Raw genomic sequence first — 11,031 nt, 5'->3', positions numbered from 1 at the left:
AATCACTGAGCACAGGCACCCAGCCACCAAGGGTGCAAAGATATTTACACATTAGAAAAGTGTCAGGATAAAGGCAAGGGTTCCCAATATTAACACTAATATTTACTATTGTTCTGGAAGTAAAAACCAATATAAACAAACAGGACAAAGAAATAAGAGGCATAGATACTGGGGGGGGGGGGAAACAAAGAAATGGAAAATAGGAAGAAAATTGTCATTATTTGTAGGCGAGATCTAACTAAAAATTGAAAAAATCCTTTTAAAATCAATAAGATAAATTTTAGCAAGATGGCAAGTCACAAAATTAATATACAACTTTTCTTTTTTGTGTGTTTTTTTTTTGGCTGGGGCTAGGCTCGAACCTGCCACCTCTGGCATATGGGACCGGCACCCTACTCCTTGAGCCACAGGCACCGCCCAATATACAACTTCTTAATAGCAAAGAACCTGTCTTAGCAGTAAACAAGAAATGTTAGAAAGGGAAGAAAATATTTCATTTACAATAGTTATAAAAGGAAATAATGACAGATTTGTAGAATTTAAAGAGTGTTACAATTACATTTTAAAAACATTTTGAAATTGATAACTTACTTATGGATAGGTAGAATCAATATCGCAAAGCTAGCAATTAATGCTAAATTAATTAATTATTAAAAATTTCAGATTATTATGGGGTTACATAGGTTTGGGATACTTCAGTTGCTTTGTATAGTTAAAGACAGAGTTATAGACATGTCCTTCACCCAGACAGTGTGCAGTGCACCTATTGGACAGGCGTTTCCCCTTCTCCTCCTCCCCTCTACTTGAATCTCACTGTTCTGCTTCTATATGAGCATATAAATGGTGATCAGCTAGTTCGAGTTTAGTATTGATTACACGTGGTGTTTGTTTTTCCATTCATTTAAGAAAAAGTTTTCTAATTTCATCCAAGCTGTTACAATGATACAAGATCTCCCTCTTTTTTATGGCTGAATAGTATTCTATGGTATACATATACCACAATTTATTAATCCATTAATATGTTGAAAGGCACTTGGGTTATTTCCACATCTTTGTGACTGTGAATTGTGTTGCTATAAACATTCAACTGTGAGTATCTTTATAATAAAACATATTTTTCCTCTGGGTAAATACTTAGTAATGGGATTGCTTGATCCAATATAGGTCTACTTTTAGTTCCTTGAGGAATCTTCAGACTACTTCCCATGGAGGTTGTACTAGTTTACAGTCTCACCAACAGTCTGTCATGGTTTATTTCTCTCTGCATCCATGCCAGCATCTGTTGCTCGACTTTGTGATGTAAGCCATTCTACTGGGGTTAGGTAATATTTCAGTGTGGTTTTGATTTGCATTTCCTTAATGATTAAAGGCAATGAGCATTTCTTCATATGTTTGTTGGCTATTAGTCTAACGCCATAAGAAACATTTCTGTTCATGTCTCTTGGCTATTTTTAATTGTTTTTTTTTTTATTTCTTCTTGTCGCTTTGATTGAGTTTTTGTAGATTCTGGTTATCATCCCTTTGTTGATGTGTTGCTTGCAAATATCTTCTCCAATTCTGTAGGCCTGTTGCCTATTTGGTTTGTTGATTATGTCCTTGGCAAAAGTGAGACCCCGCCTCTACTAAAAATGGAAAAAACTGACCGCTAGTTCTGGTGCATGACTGTAGTCCCAGTGACTTGGACTGAGGTAAGAGGATCACCTGAGTCCAAGAGTTAGAGGTTGTTGTGAGCTATGATGACCTTTACTTCACATCTCCCATTCTTCTTGTTTTGTAAACTCAGCTTTAATCTAAAAGTGTACATATTGAGTAGTTTAGGGCTATTGATTTAGGAGATTAACTTTTGAATTAGAAGTGATGTTTTGGGTCACGCGTTATACCAATTATTGTTTATTATGTTCATGGCTTGTGCTGACTTTTGTTGTTTAAATAAGGGTTAATTAGTGCCTAAGTGCCAGAGTGAGATTCTGTCTCAAAACAAACAAACAAACAAAAAAAGTAGTTGGCAGATAATAAAATGTATAATTAAGGAAAAATACTTACAAGAGTTGGGTAGTATGAAAGAAAGAGAGCTAGAAAACATAACAAAGGATTCAGTAATAGATACAGTCAGTTGTGGGAAATTAGTATATTATGAACGTAACATATCAAATCAGTGGGGAAAGAAATAGGTTCATCAATAATACTAGAAAATGTGCTAGAATTTTGGAAAAAAATATTTATAACTTAATACTAATATTTAAAAAAATTCCAGAAATATCAATGATTTAAAAATAAAATTACACAATTATTAGAAGAAAGGTGAGTAAACTTATGAATAATTTTGACATAGGGAGAACCTTCTAAGCAGGACACAAAACATCAAAGCAATAAAGAAAAAGATTAGAAAACATTAAGAAAAAAACTGTAATGTAAAAAGACCCTAAACATAGTTTTACAAAAGAAAATAAAAAATGACTAAGTTGGAGGCGGAGCAAGATGGCAGCCGAGTAACATCTGGGCACCGTGAGTCTTCCTTGCATCTGGGCACCGTGAGTCTGGGGATATAGGACTCCAGGCATCTCTGGCTGGTGGGATCTGCCTATCATCACCCCTGAGAGGATACAGGGAGTCACCGAGAGACTTCTGGACCCCAAGAGAAGGACTAAAACAGTGGAAAACCGGCAAGTGGTCGCATGTGTTCAATCCGTCTAAACCTGCCCGCAACTGTAAGTTCAGTACCAGCGAGAATGCAAACCAGAAAGGCCTTACCTGTGAACTGTTTTGGTGTCTTTGGACTTGGCACTCAGCTGAACTGCCTTGGGGAGAGCCTGAGCTGGAGTGCGGAGAACTTTGGCCTTTGTCTAGGGCCCCAGTCTGAGCCGCTGAGCCAGACGGAGCTAATAGTGTTTGGCTCTGGGTCACAGGCAAACATTGTGAGTGATTTGCCCCGGCAAGCTCCGCCCTCAGGGTCGCAGAGCTGGAATTGGGTGGGAGCTGGTAACCCAGCGACCAAGTAGCCTAAGGGCAGGGTCTGAGCCGCCTTGCAGCCCTAACCCTGGGGGCACAGGGAGACCAGTTTTGACACACTGTGTAAGTGGATAGCCACTTCAGCAGTGATTCCAGTGACAAGCACTTCCCTGAGAAAGCTTCTGCTCAGTAAGTGAACAAGTTTAAAGTGCCTTTTAAGTGGGCCGAAGAGAGATTTAGGGTGTCTACCTGCTGGGGTTTGAGAAACTAGCAGCTTCCAGTCGTATCAGAACTGTGATTAACATCTCATACCCCAGAAGACCACGTGTTGCCCAGAAAATATTCAATAACATATACATACTGCTTTGTTTTTGGTTGTGGTTTTTTTTTTTTTTTTTTTTTTTTTTGGTTTGGTTGTTTTTTTGGTTTATATTGATGTTGTGGATTGTTGTTTTGTTTTTTAAGTTCAACCTTTTCCATACAGATCCTTTTTCTTTCTCAATTTTTCTAGTTTAATTATAATTTCCCATTGCTGCCTATTTCAATAATTAGAACTTCATTTTTGTTAGTGTTTCTACTTATTTTGGTTTTTCCAGCCAATTTTATCCCGTAAAGTTTTCTGTTTGCTTGTTTTGGTTTGATTTATACCATTTTTGTCTTTCCTCTCTACTTGGTGGAGGTGGGGTACTGTGTCTGATCAGGTTAGCAAAGAGCTGCTGACCTCAAGGGAACCACCCCACTGGGCACCCCCAGAAGGTGGTTTTTTTTTTTTTAAGGTTGCATCAAAGTACCCTACTGTACACCTATATAGCTCTGTGTCCCTCTTTCTGTGCCTCTCTTCTTTTTGTCAATATTCCTTTTATCTACCCCTTCTCCTTTCTCTATTTTTCCTTTTTTTTTTTTTTCTTATCACTCGGTCCCCCTTTATTTCATCCCTTTTTGGCTCTTAAACCTTCTCACCCTTCTGGTCCTGTAACCCTTAGTCCACAGGCACGAGAACTTAAAGAGCAAGAGGAAGTGAAAGGAAAATTAAGGCAAGGAAACAGATAAAAGAAATCATCCATGAGGAAGAATCAGCAGAAAACTCCAGGCAACATGAAGAACCAGTCCAGAACAACCCCGCCAAGGGACCATGAGGTAGCTACTGCAGAGGACTCCACCTATAAAGAAATGTTAGGAATGACAGAAAGGGAATTTAGAATACACATGTTGAAAACAGTGAAAGAAATGATGGAAACAAAGAAGGAAACTGCTAATAAAGTGGAAAATAACCAAAAGGAAATCCAAAAACAGAATCAAATAAGAGATGAACGATATGAAGAATATAAAAAGGATATAGCAGAGCTGAAGGAAATGAAACAGTCAATCAGGGAACTTAAAGATGCAATGGAAAGTATCAGCAACAGGTTAGACCATGCAGAAGAAAGAATTTCAGAGGTAGAAGACAAAGTTCTTGAGATAACTCAGATACTAAAAGAGGCAGAAAAGAAGAGAGAGAAAGCAGAACGTTCACTGTCAGAATTATGGGACTTTATGAAGCGTTCCAACATACGAGTTATAGGAATTCCAGAAGGGGAAGAAGAATGCCCCAGAGGAATGGAAGCCATACTAGAGAATATTATAAAGGAAAATTTCCCAAATATCACCAAAGATTCTGACACACTGCTTTCAGAGGGCTATCGGACTCCAGGTCGCCTCAACTCTAACCGAGCTTCTCCAAGACACATTGCGATGAACCTGCCCAAAGTCAAGACAAAAGAAAAGGTTCTGCAAGCTGCCAGGAGTAAGCGCCAGTTGACCTACAGGGGCAAATCCATCACAGTGACTGCAGACTTCTCTAATGAAACTTTCCAAGCAAGAAGACAATGGTCATCTACCTTTAATCTACTTAAACAGAACAATTTCCAGCCCAGAATTATGTACCCTGCTAAGCTAAGCTTCAAAATTGACGGAGAAATCAAATCATTTACAGATATACAAACATTGAGGAAATTTGCCACAACAAGACCAGCTCTACAGGAAATACTTCAACCTGTTCTGCACACTGACCACCACAATGGATCAGCAGCAAAGTAAGAACTCAGAAATTAAAGGACAGAACCCAACCTCCACATTGTTGCAAAAGATAAAACTAAGCAATGGACTCTCACAAAATAAGACGAATAGAATACTACCACACTTATCAATTATCTCAAAAAATGTTAATGGCTTGAATTCCCCACTGAAGAGACATAGATTGGTTGACTGGATTAAAAAACACAAGCCATCCATTTGCTGTCTGCAAGAAACACACCTGGCTTCAAAAGACAAATTAAAGCTCCGAGTCAAGGGTTGGAATACAATTTCTCAGGCAAATGGAATTCAGAAGAAAAGAGGAGTTGCAATCTTATTTTCAGATACATGTGGATTTAAAGAAACTAAAGTCAAAAAAGACAAAGATGGTCACTTTATATTGGTCAAGGGAAAAATACAACAAGAAGACATTTCAATTCTAAATATCTATGCACCCAATTTAAATGCTCCCAGATTCTTGAAACAGACCTTACTCAGTCTGAGCAATATGATATCTGATACTACCATAATAACCGGGGACCTTAACACTCCTCTGACAGAGCTGGACAGATCCTCTAAACAGAAATTATACAAGGATATAAGAGACTTAAATGAGACCCTAGAACAACTGTGCTTGATAGACGCATATAGAACACTCCATCCCAAAGATAAAGAATATACATTCTTCTCATCACCCCATGGAACATTCTCCAAAATTGATCATATCCTGGGACACAAAACAAATATCAACAGAATCAAAAGAATTGAAATTTTACCTTGTATCTTCTCAGACCATAAGGCACTAAAGGTGGAACTCAACTCTAACAAAAATGCTCGACCCCACCCAAAGGCATGGAAACTAAACAATCTTCTGTTGAATAACAGATGGGTGAAGGAAGAAATAAAACAGGAAATCATTAACTTCCTTGAGCATAACAACAATGAAGACACAAGCTACCAAAACCTGTGGGATACTGCAAAGGCAGTTTTGAGAGAAAAATTCATCGCTTTAGATGCCTACATTCTAAAAACAGAAAGAGAGCACATCAACAATCTCACAAGAGATCTTATGGAATTGGAAAAAGAAGAACAATCTAAGCCTAAACTCAGTAGAAGAAAAGAAATATCCAAAATCAAATCAGAGATCAATGAAATTGAAAACAAAAGAATCATTCAGAAAATTAATGAAACAAGGAGTTGGTTTTTTGAAAAAATAAATAAAATAGATAAACCATTGGCCAGACTAACAAAAAATAGAAAAGTAAAATCTCTAGTAACCTCAATCAGAAATGATAAAGGGGAAATAACAACTGATCCCACAGAGATACAAGAGATCATCTCTGAATACTACCAGAAACTCTATGCCCAAAAATTTGACAATGTGAAAGAAATGGATCATATTTGGAATCACACCCTCTCCCTAGACACAGCCAGGAAGAAATAGAGCTCCTGAACAGACCAATTTCAAGCACTGAGATCAAAGAAACAATAAAAAAGCTTCTAACCAAAAAATGCCCTGGTCCACATGGCTTCACTCCAGAATTCTATCAAACCTTCAAGGAAGAGCTTATTCCTGTACTGCAGAAATTATTCCAAAAAATTGAGGAAGAAGGAATCTTCCCCAACACATTCTATGAAGCAAACATCACCCTGATACCAAAACCAGGAAAAGACCCAAACAAAAAGGAGAATTTCAGACCAATCTCACTCATGAACATAGATGCAAAAATTCTCAACAAAATCCTAGCCAATAGATTACAGTTTATCATCAAAAAAGTCATTCATCATGATCAAGTAGGCTTCATCCCAGGGATGCAAGGCTGGTTTAACATATGCAAGTCTATAAACGTTATCCACCATATTAACAGAGGCAAAAATAAAGATCACATGATCCTCTCAATAGATGCAGAAAAAGCATTTGATAAAATCCAGCATCCTTTTCTAATTAGAACACTGAAGAGTATAGGCATAGGTGGCACATTTCTAAAACTGACTGAAGCTATTTATGACAAACCCACAGCCAATATTTTACTGAATGGAGTAAAACTGAAAGCTTTTCCTCTTAGAACTGGAACCAGACAAGGTTGTCCTCTGTCACCTTTACTATTCAACGTAGTGCTGGAAGTTCTAGCCAATACAATTAGGCAAGACAAGGAAATAAAGGGAATCCAAATGGGAGCAGAGGAGGTCAAACTCTCCCTCTTTGCTGACGACATGATCTTATACTTAGAGAACCCCAAAGACTTAACCACAAGACTCCTAGAAGTCATCAAAAAATACAGTAATGTTTCAGGATATAAAATCAATGTCCACAAGTCAGTAGCCTTTGTGTACACCAATAACAGTCAAGATGAGAAGCTAATTAAGGACACAACTCCCTTCACCATAGTCTCAAAGAAAATGAAATACCTAGAAATATACCTAACGAAGGAGGTGAAGGATCTCTATAAAGAAAACTATGAACTCCTCAGAAAGGAAATAGCAGAGGATATTAACAAATGGAAGAACATACCATGCTCATGGATGGGAAGAATCAACATTGTTAAAATGTCTATACTTCCCAAAGCAATCTACCTATTCAATGCCATTCCTATCAAAATACCAACATCGTACTTTCAAGATTTGGAAAAAATGATTCTGCGTTTTGTATGGAACCGGAAAAAACCCCGTATAGGTAAGGCAGTTCTCTGTAACAAAAATAAAGCTGGGGGCATCAGCATACCAGATTTTAGTCTGTACTACAAAGCCATAGTGCTCAAGACAGCAGGGTAGTGGCACAAAATCAGAGACATAGACACTTGGAATCGAATTGAAAACCAAGAATGAAACTAACATTTTACAACCACCTAATCTTTGATAAACCAAACAAGAACATACCTTGGGGGAAAGACTCCCTATTCAATAAATGGTGTTGGGAGAACTGGATGTCCACATGTAAAAGACTGAAACTGGACCCGCACCTATCCCCACTCACAAAAATTGATTCAAGATGGATAAAGGACTTAAATGTAAGGCATGAAACAATAAAAATCCTCCAAGAAAGCATAGGAAAACCACTGGAAGATATTGGCCTGGGGGAAGACTTCATGAAGAAGACTGCCATGGCAATTGCAACAACAACAAAAATAAACAAATGGGACTTCATTAAACTGAAAAGCTTCTGTACAGCTAAGGAGACAATAACCAAAGCAAAGAGACAACCTACACAATGGGAAAGGATATTTGCATATTTTCAATCAGACAAAAGCTTGATAACTAGGATCTATAGAGAACTCAAATTAATCCACATGAAAAAAGCCAACAATCCCTTATATCAATGGGCAAGAGACATGAATAGAACTTTCTCTAAAGACAACAGACGAATGGCTAACAAACACATGAAAAAATGTTCATCATCTCTATATATTAGAGAAATGCAAATCAAAACAACCCTGAGATATCATCTAACCCCAGTGAGAATGGCCCACATCACAAAATCTCAAAACTGCAGATGCTGGCGTGGATGTGGAGAGAAGGGAACACTTTTACACTGCTGGTGGGACTGCAAACTAGTACAACCTTTCTGGAAGGAAGTATGGAGAAACCTCAAAGCACTCAAGCTAGACCTCCCATTTGATCCTGCAATCCCATTACTGGGTATCTACCCAGAAGGAAAAAAATCCTTTTATCATAAGGACACTTGTACTAGACTGTTTATTGCAGCTCAATTTACAATCGCTAAAATGTGGAAACAGCCTAAATGCTCACCAACCCAGGAATGGATTAACAAGCTGTGGTATATGTATACCATGGAATACTATTCAGCCATTAAAAAAAATGGAGACTTTACATCCTTCGTATTAACCTGGATGGACGTGGAAGACATTATTCTTAGTAAAGCATCACAAGAATGGAGAAGCATGAATCCTATGTACTCAATTTTGATATGAGGACAATTAATGACAATTATGGTTATGGGGGGAAACAGAAAGAGGGAAGGAGGGAGGTGGGTGGGGCCTTGGTGTGTGTCACACTTTATGGGGGCAAGACATGATTGCAAGAGGGACTTTACCTAAGAATTGCAATCAGTGTAACCTGGCTTACTGTACCCTCAATGAATCTCCAACAATAAAATAAAAAAAGAAAAAGACTCCCATATACACATGTTAAATAAATTTGTATGCCTTTTCTCCCATTAAAAAAAAAAAAAAGAAAAAAGAAAAAGAAAAAAATGACTAAGTTAGAAAAATATTTGTAGGCTATAAATGATGATTTTTCTAAATTTATAAATGTCTTACATGAATAGTCCTATAGAAATTGGAGCAGAAAACAAATAACAGTGATGAACAGTTAGAAAAAACATATAAATGACAAAAAAAGGCAGGAAAAGATATTCGCTTTCATTCACAATTAAATAAAGAAAAAAAGGCAAAACTGGTGATCTTCACCTTTTTCTGATTAACACAATTGAAGAGGTTTGGGAGGGCATTAAAAAATAGGTACATTTATACACTACTGGAAGTGTTATTGGACGCAGAGGGAGCATCCTGTCCATCCAGGAGGGGATAGGTCTTCCCCATGCAGGACAGGGATAGGTCCACCCAACATATTTGTCAGATGGCCAGCAATTCTGCCTAACAGTGAGAGTAGCTTCTCCAAGACTGTTCTGTTCTTCCATTTCTACAACCACAGTTTTATACATATACGTTCAAAGCAAAAACTACATTCACCCTTATCTTAAACAACAATAATTAATCCTTATTTAAACAACAAAAGTCAGCACAACCCATGAACATAATAAACAATAATTGGTATAACCCATGACTCAAAACATGACTTCTGATTCAAAAGTTAATCTCCTAAATCAATAGCCCTAAACTACTTAATATGTACACTTTTAGATTAAAGCTGAGTTTACAAAACAAGAAGAATGGGAGACGTGAAGTAAAGGTCATGTAGGATCTCACCTGCCCAGATCAGCAGTGTCACGTCAGCCCCAGCCTGACTGACTGCACCATATTTTCCCTACTTGGTGCTCTCAGTAGGAGAGTAAAATATACAACTACCTTGAAAGGTAATTCGGCAACAATTATTCAAATTGAAAAATGGTAAAGATTCAGACACTCTTTGGTATAAAGTGCAATTTGTGTAAAACGTTGTACCCATATCTGTGTACATTCGTGTATCTATCTTTGCCTCACTCCCTGATAAATCCGTAAGACCCGTCTCAATGGCTTACCTTCGGCATGAAATAGGAAGAGAGATATTTTCTTTGTATTACACATTTCTGCCCTGATTTTTTTTTTTAAATGTGGGTCCATATCACTTAAAAAGTAATTAGCTGGGCCCCTCAAAAAATTGACCAGGCTAAGGAAAGAATTCCGTCACAGACATTGTCAGAAATTAGTTTGCATCAACTATTCGGAAAGAACCTGACAGGAAAATTTGAAGGAGCTGGGAAAAGCTCTCAGTTCCAGAGCATTGGTGCACATTGAATGGGAGTCTCACTGAAAATGGGAGTCAGAGTAATCATTAAGATAGCCAATTCCATTTGACTAATTTCTTTAAAAACCTAAATTGAAATACTCTTTTGTGAAAAGAATCTCTAAGGTCTAAGTAGAGTTCTTGTAAAATGACAAAGTCCAATTTCAAGAAAATTTCTTTGTGATTCAGTAGAAGTTTAAAAACAGAGTTTTGATCTCAAATGTGGAACCTGCAATGAGCTGACAATCTCCTTTTGTCTCCCTGTAAATGACCATACCTTTAAGTAACTTCAGTTGATACACAGGCCTTGGGTCTTTGGTATTTAAGGCATGGTGCTTAGAAATTTGAAGCTTTTCACATACTTTTCTTTTTGTGAGCTCTTGGTCTTCTATTAACATTAACCTTTCTCTCCATTCTTTTTGATAATTTCTTTAAGATACTGCACTGCGCACATCCATTTAAATAGAGAGCTTGCGATTTTAAGAAAATTTCCAAAAAGGCCCTGGGGGTGTTTTTATCCTTAAGTACCTTGCAAGGCTATCCAAATCACAGTCTCCATGATTAAAA

Source organism: Nycticebus coucang, chromosome 8, assembly GCF_027406575.1.
Source record: "Nycticebus coucang isolate mNycCou1 chromosome 8, mNycCou1.pri, whole genome shotgun sequence".
Taxonomy (NCBI): Eukaryota; Metazoa; Chordata; class Mammalia; order Primates; family Lorisidae; genus Nycticebus; species Nycticebus coucang.
The sequence above is the reverse complement of the archived record's forward strand: the minus strand, read 5'-3'. Positions refer to the sequence as shown.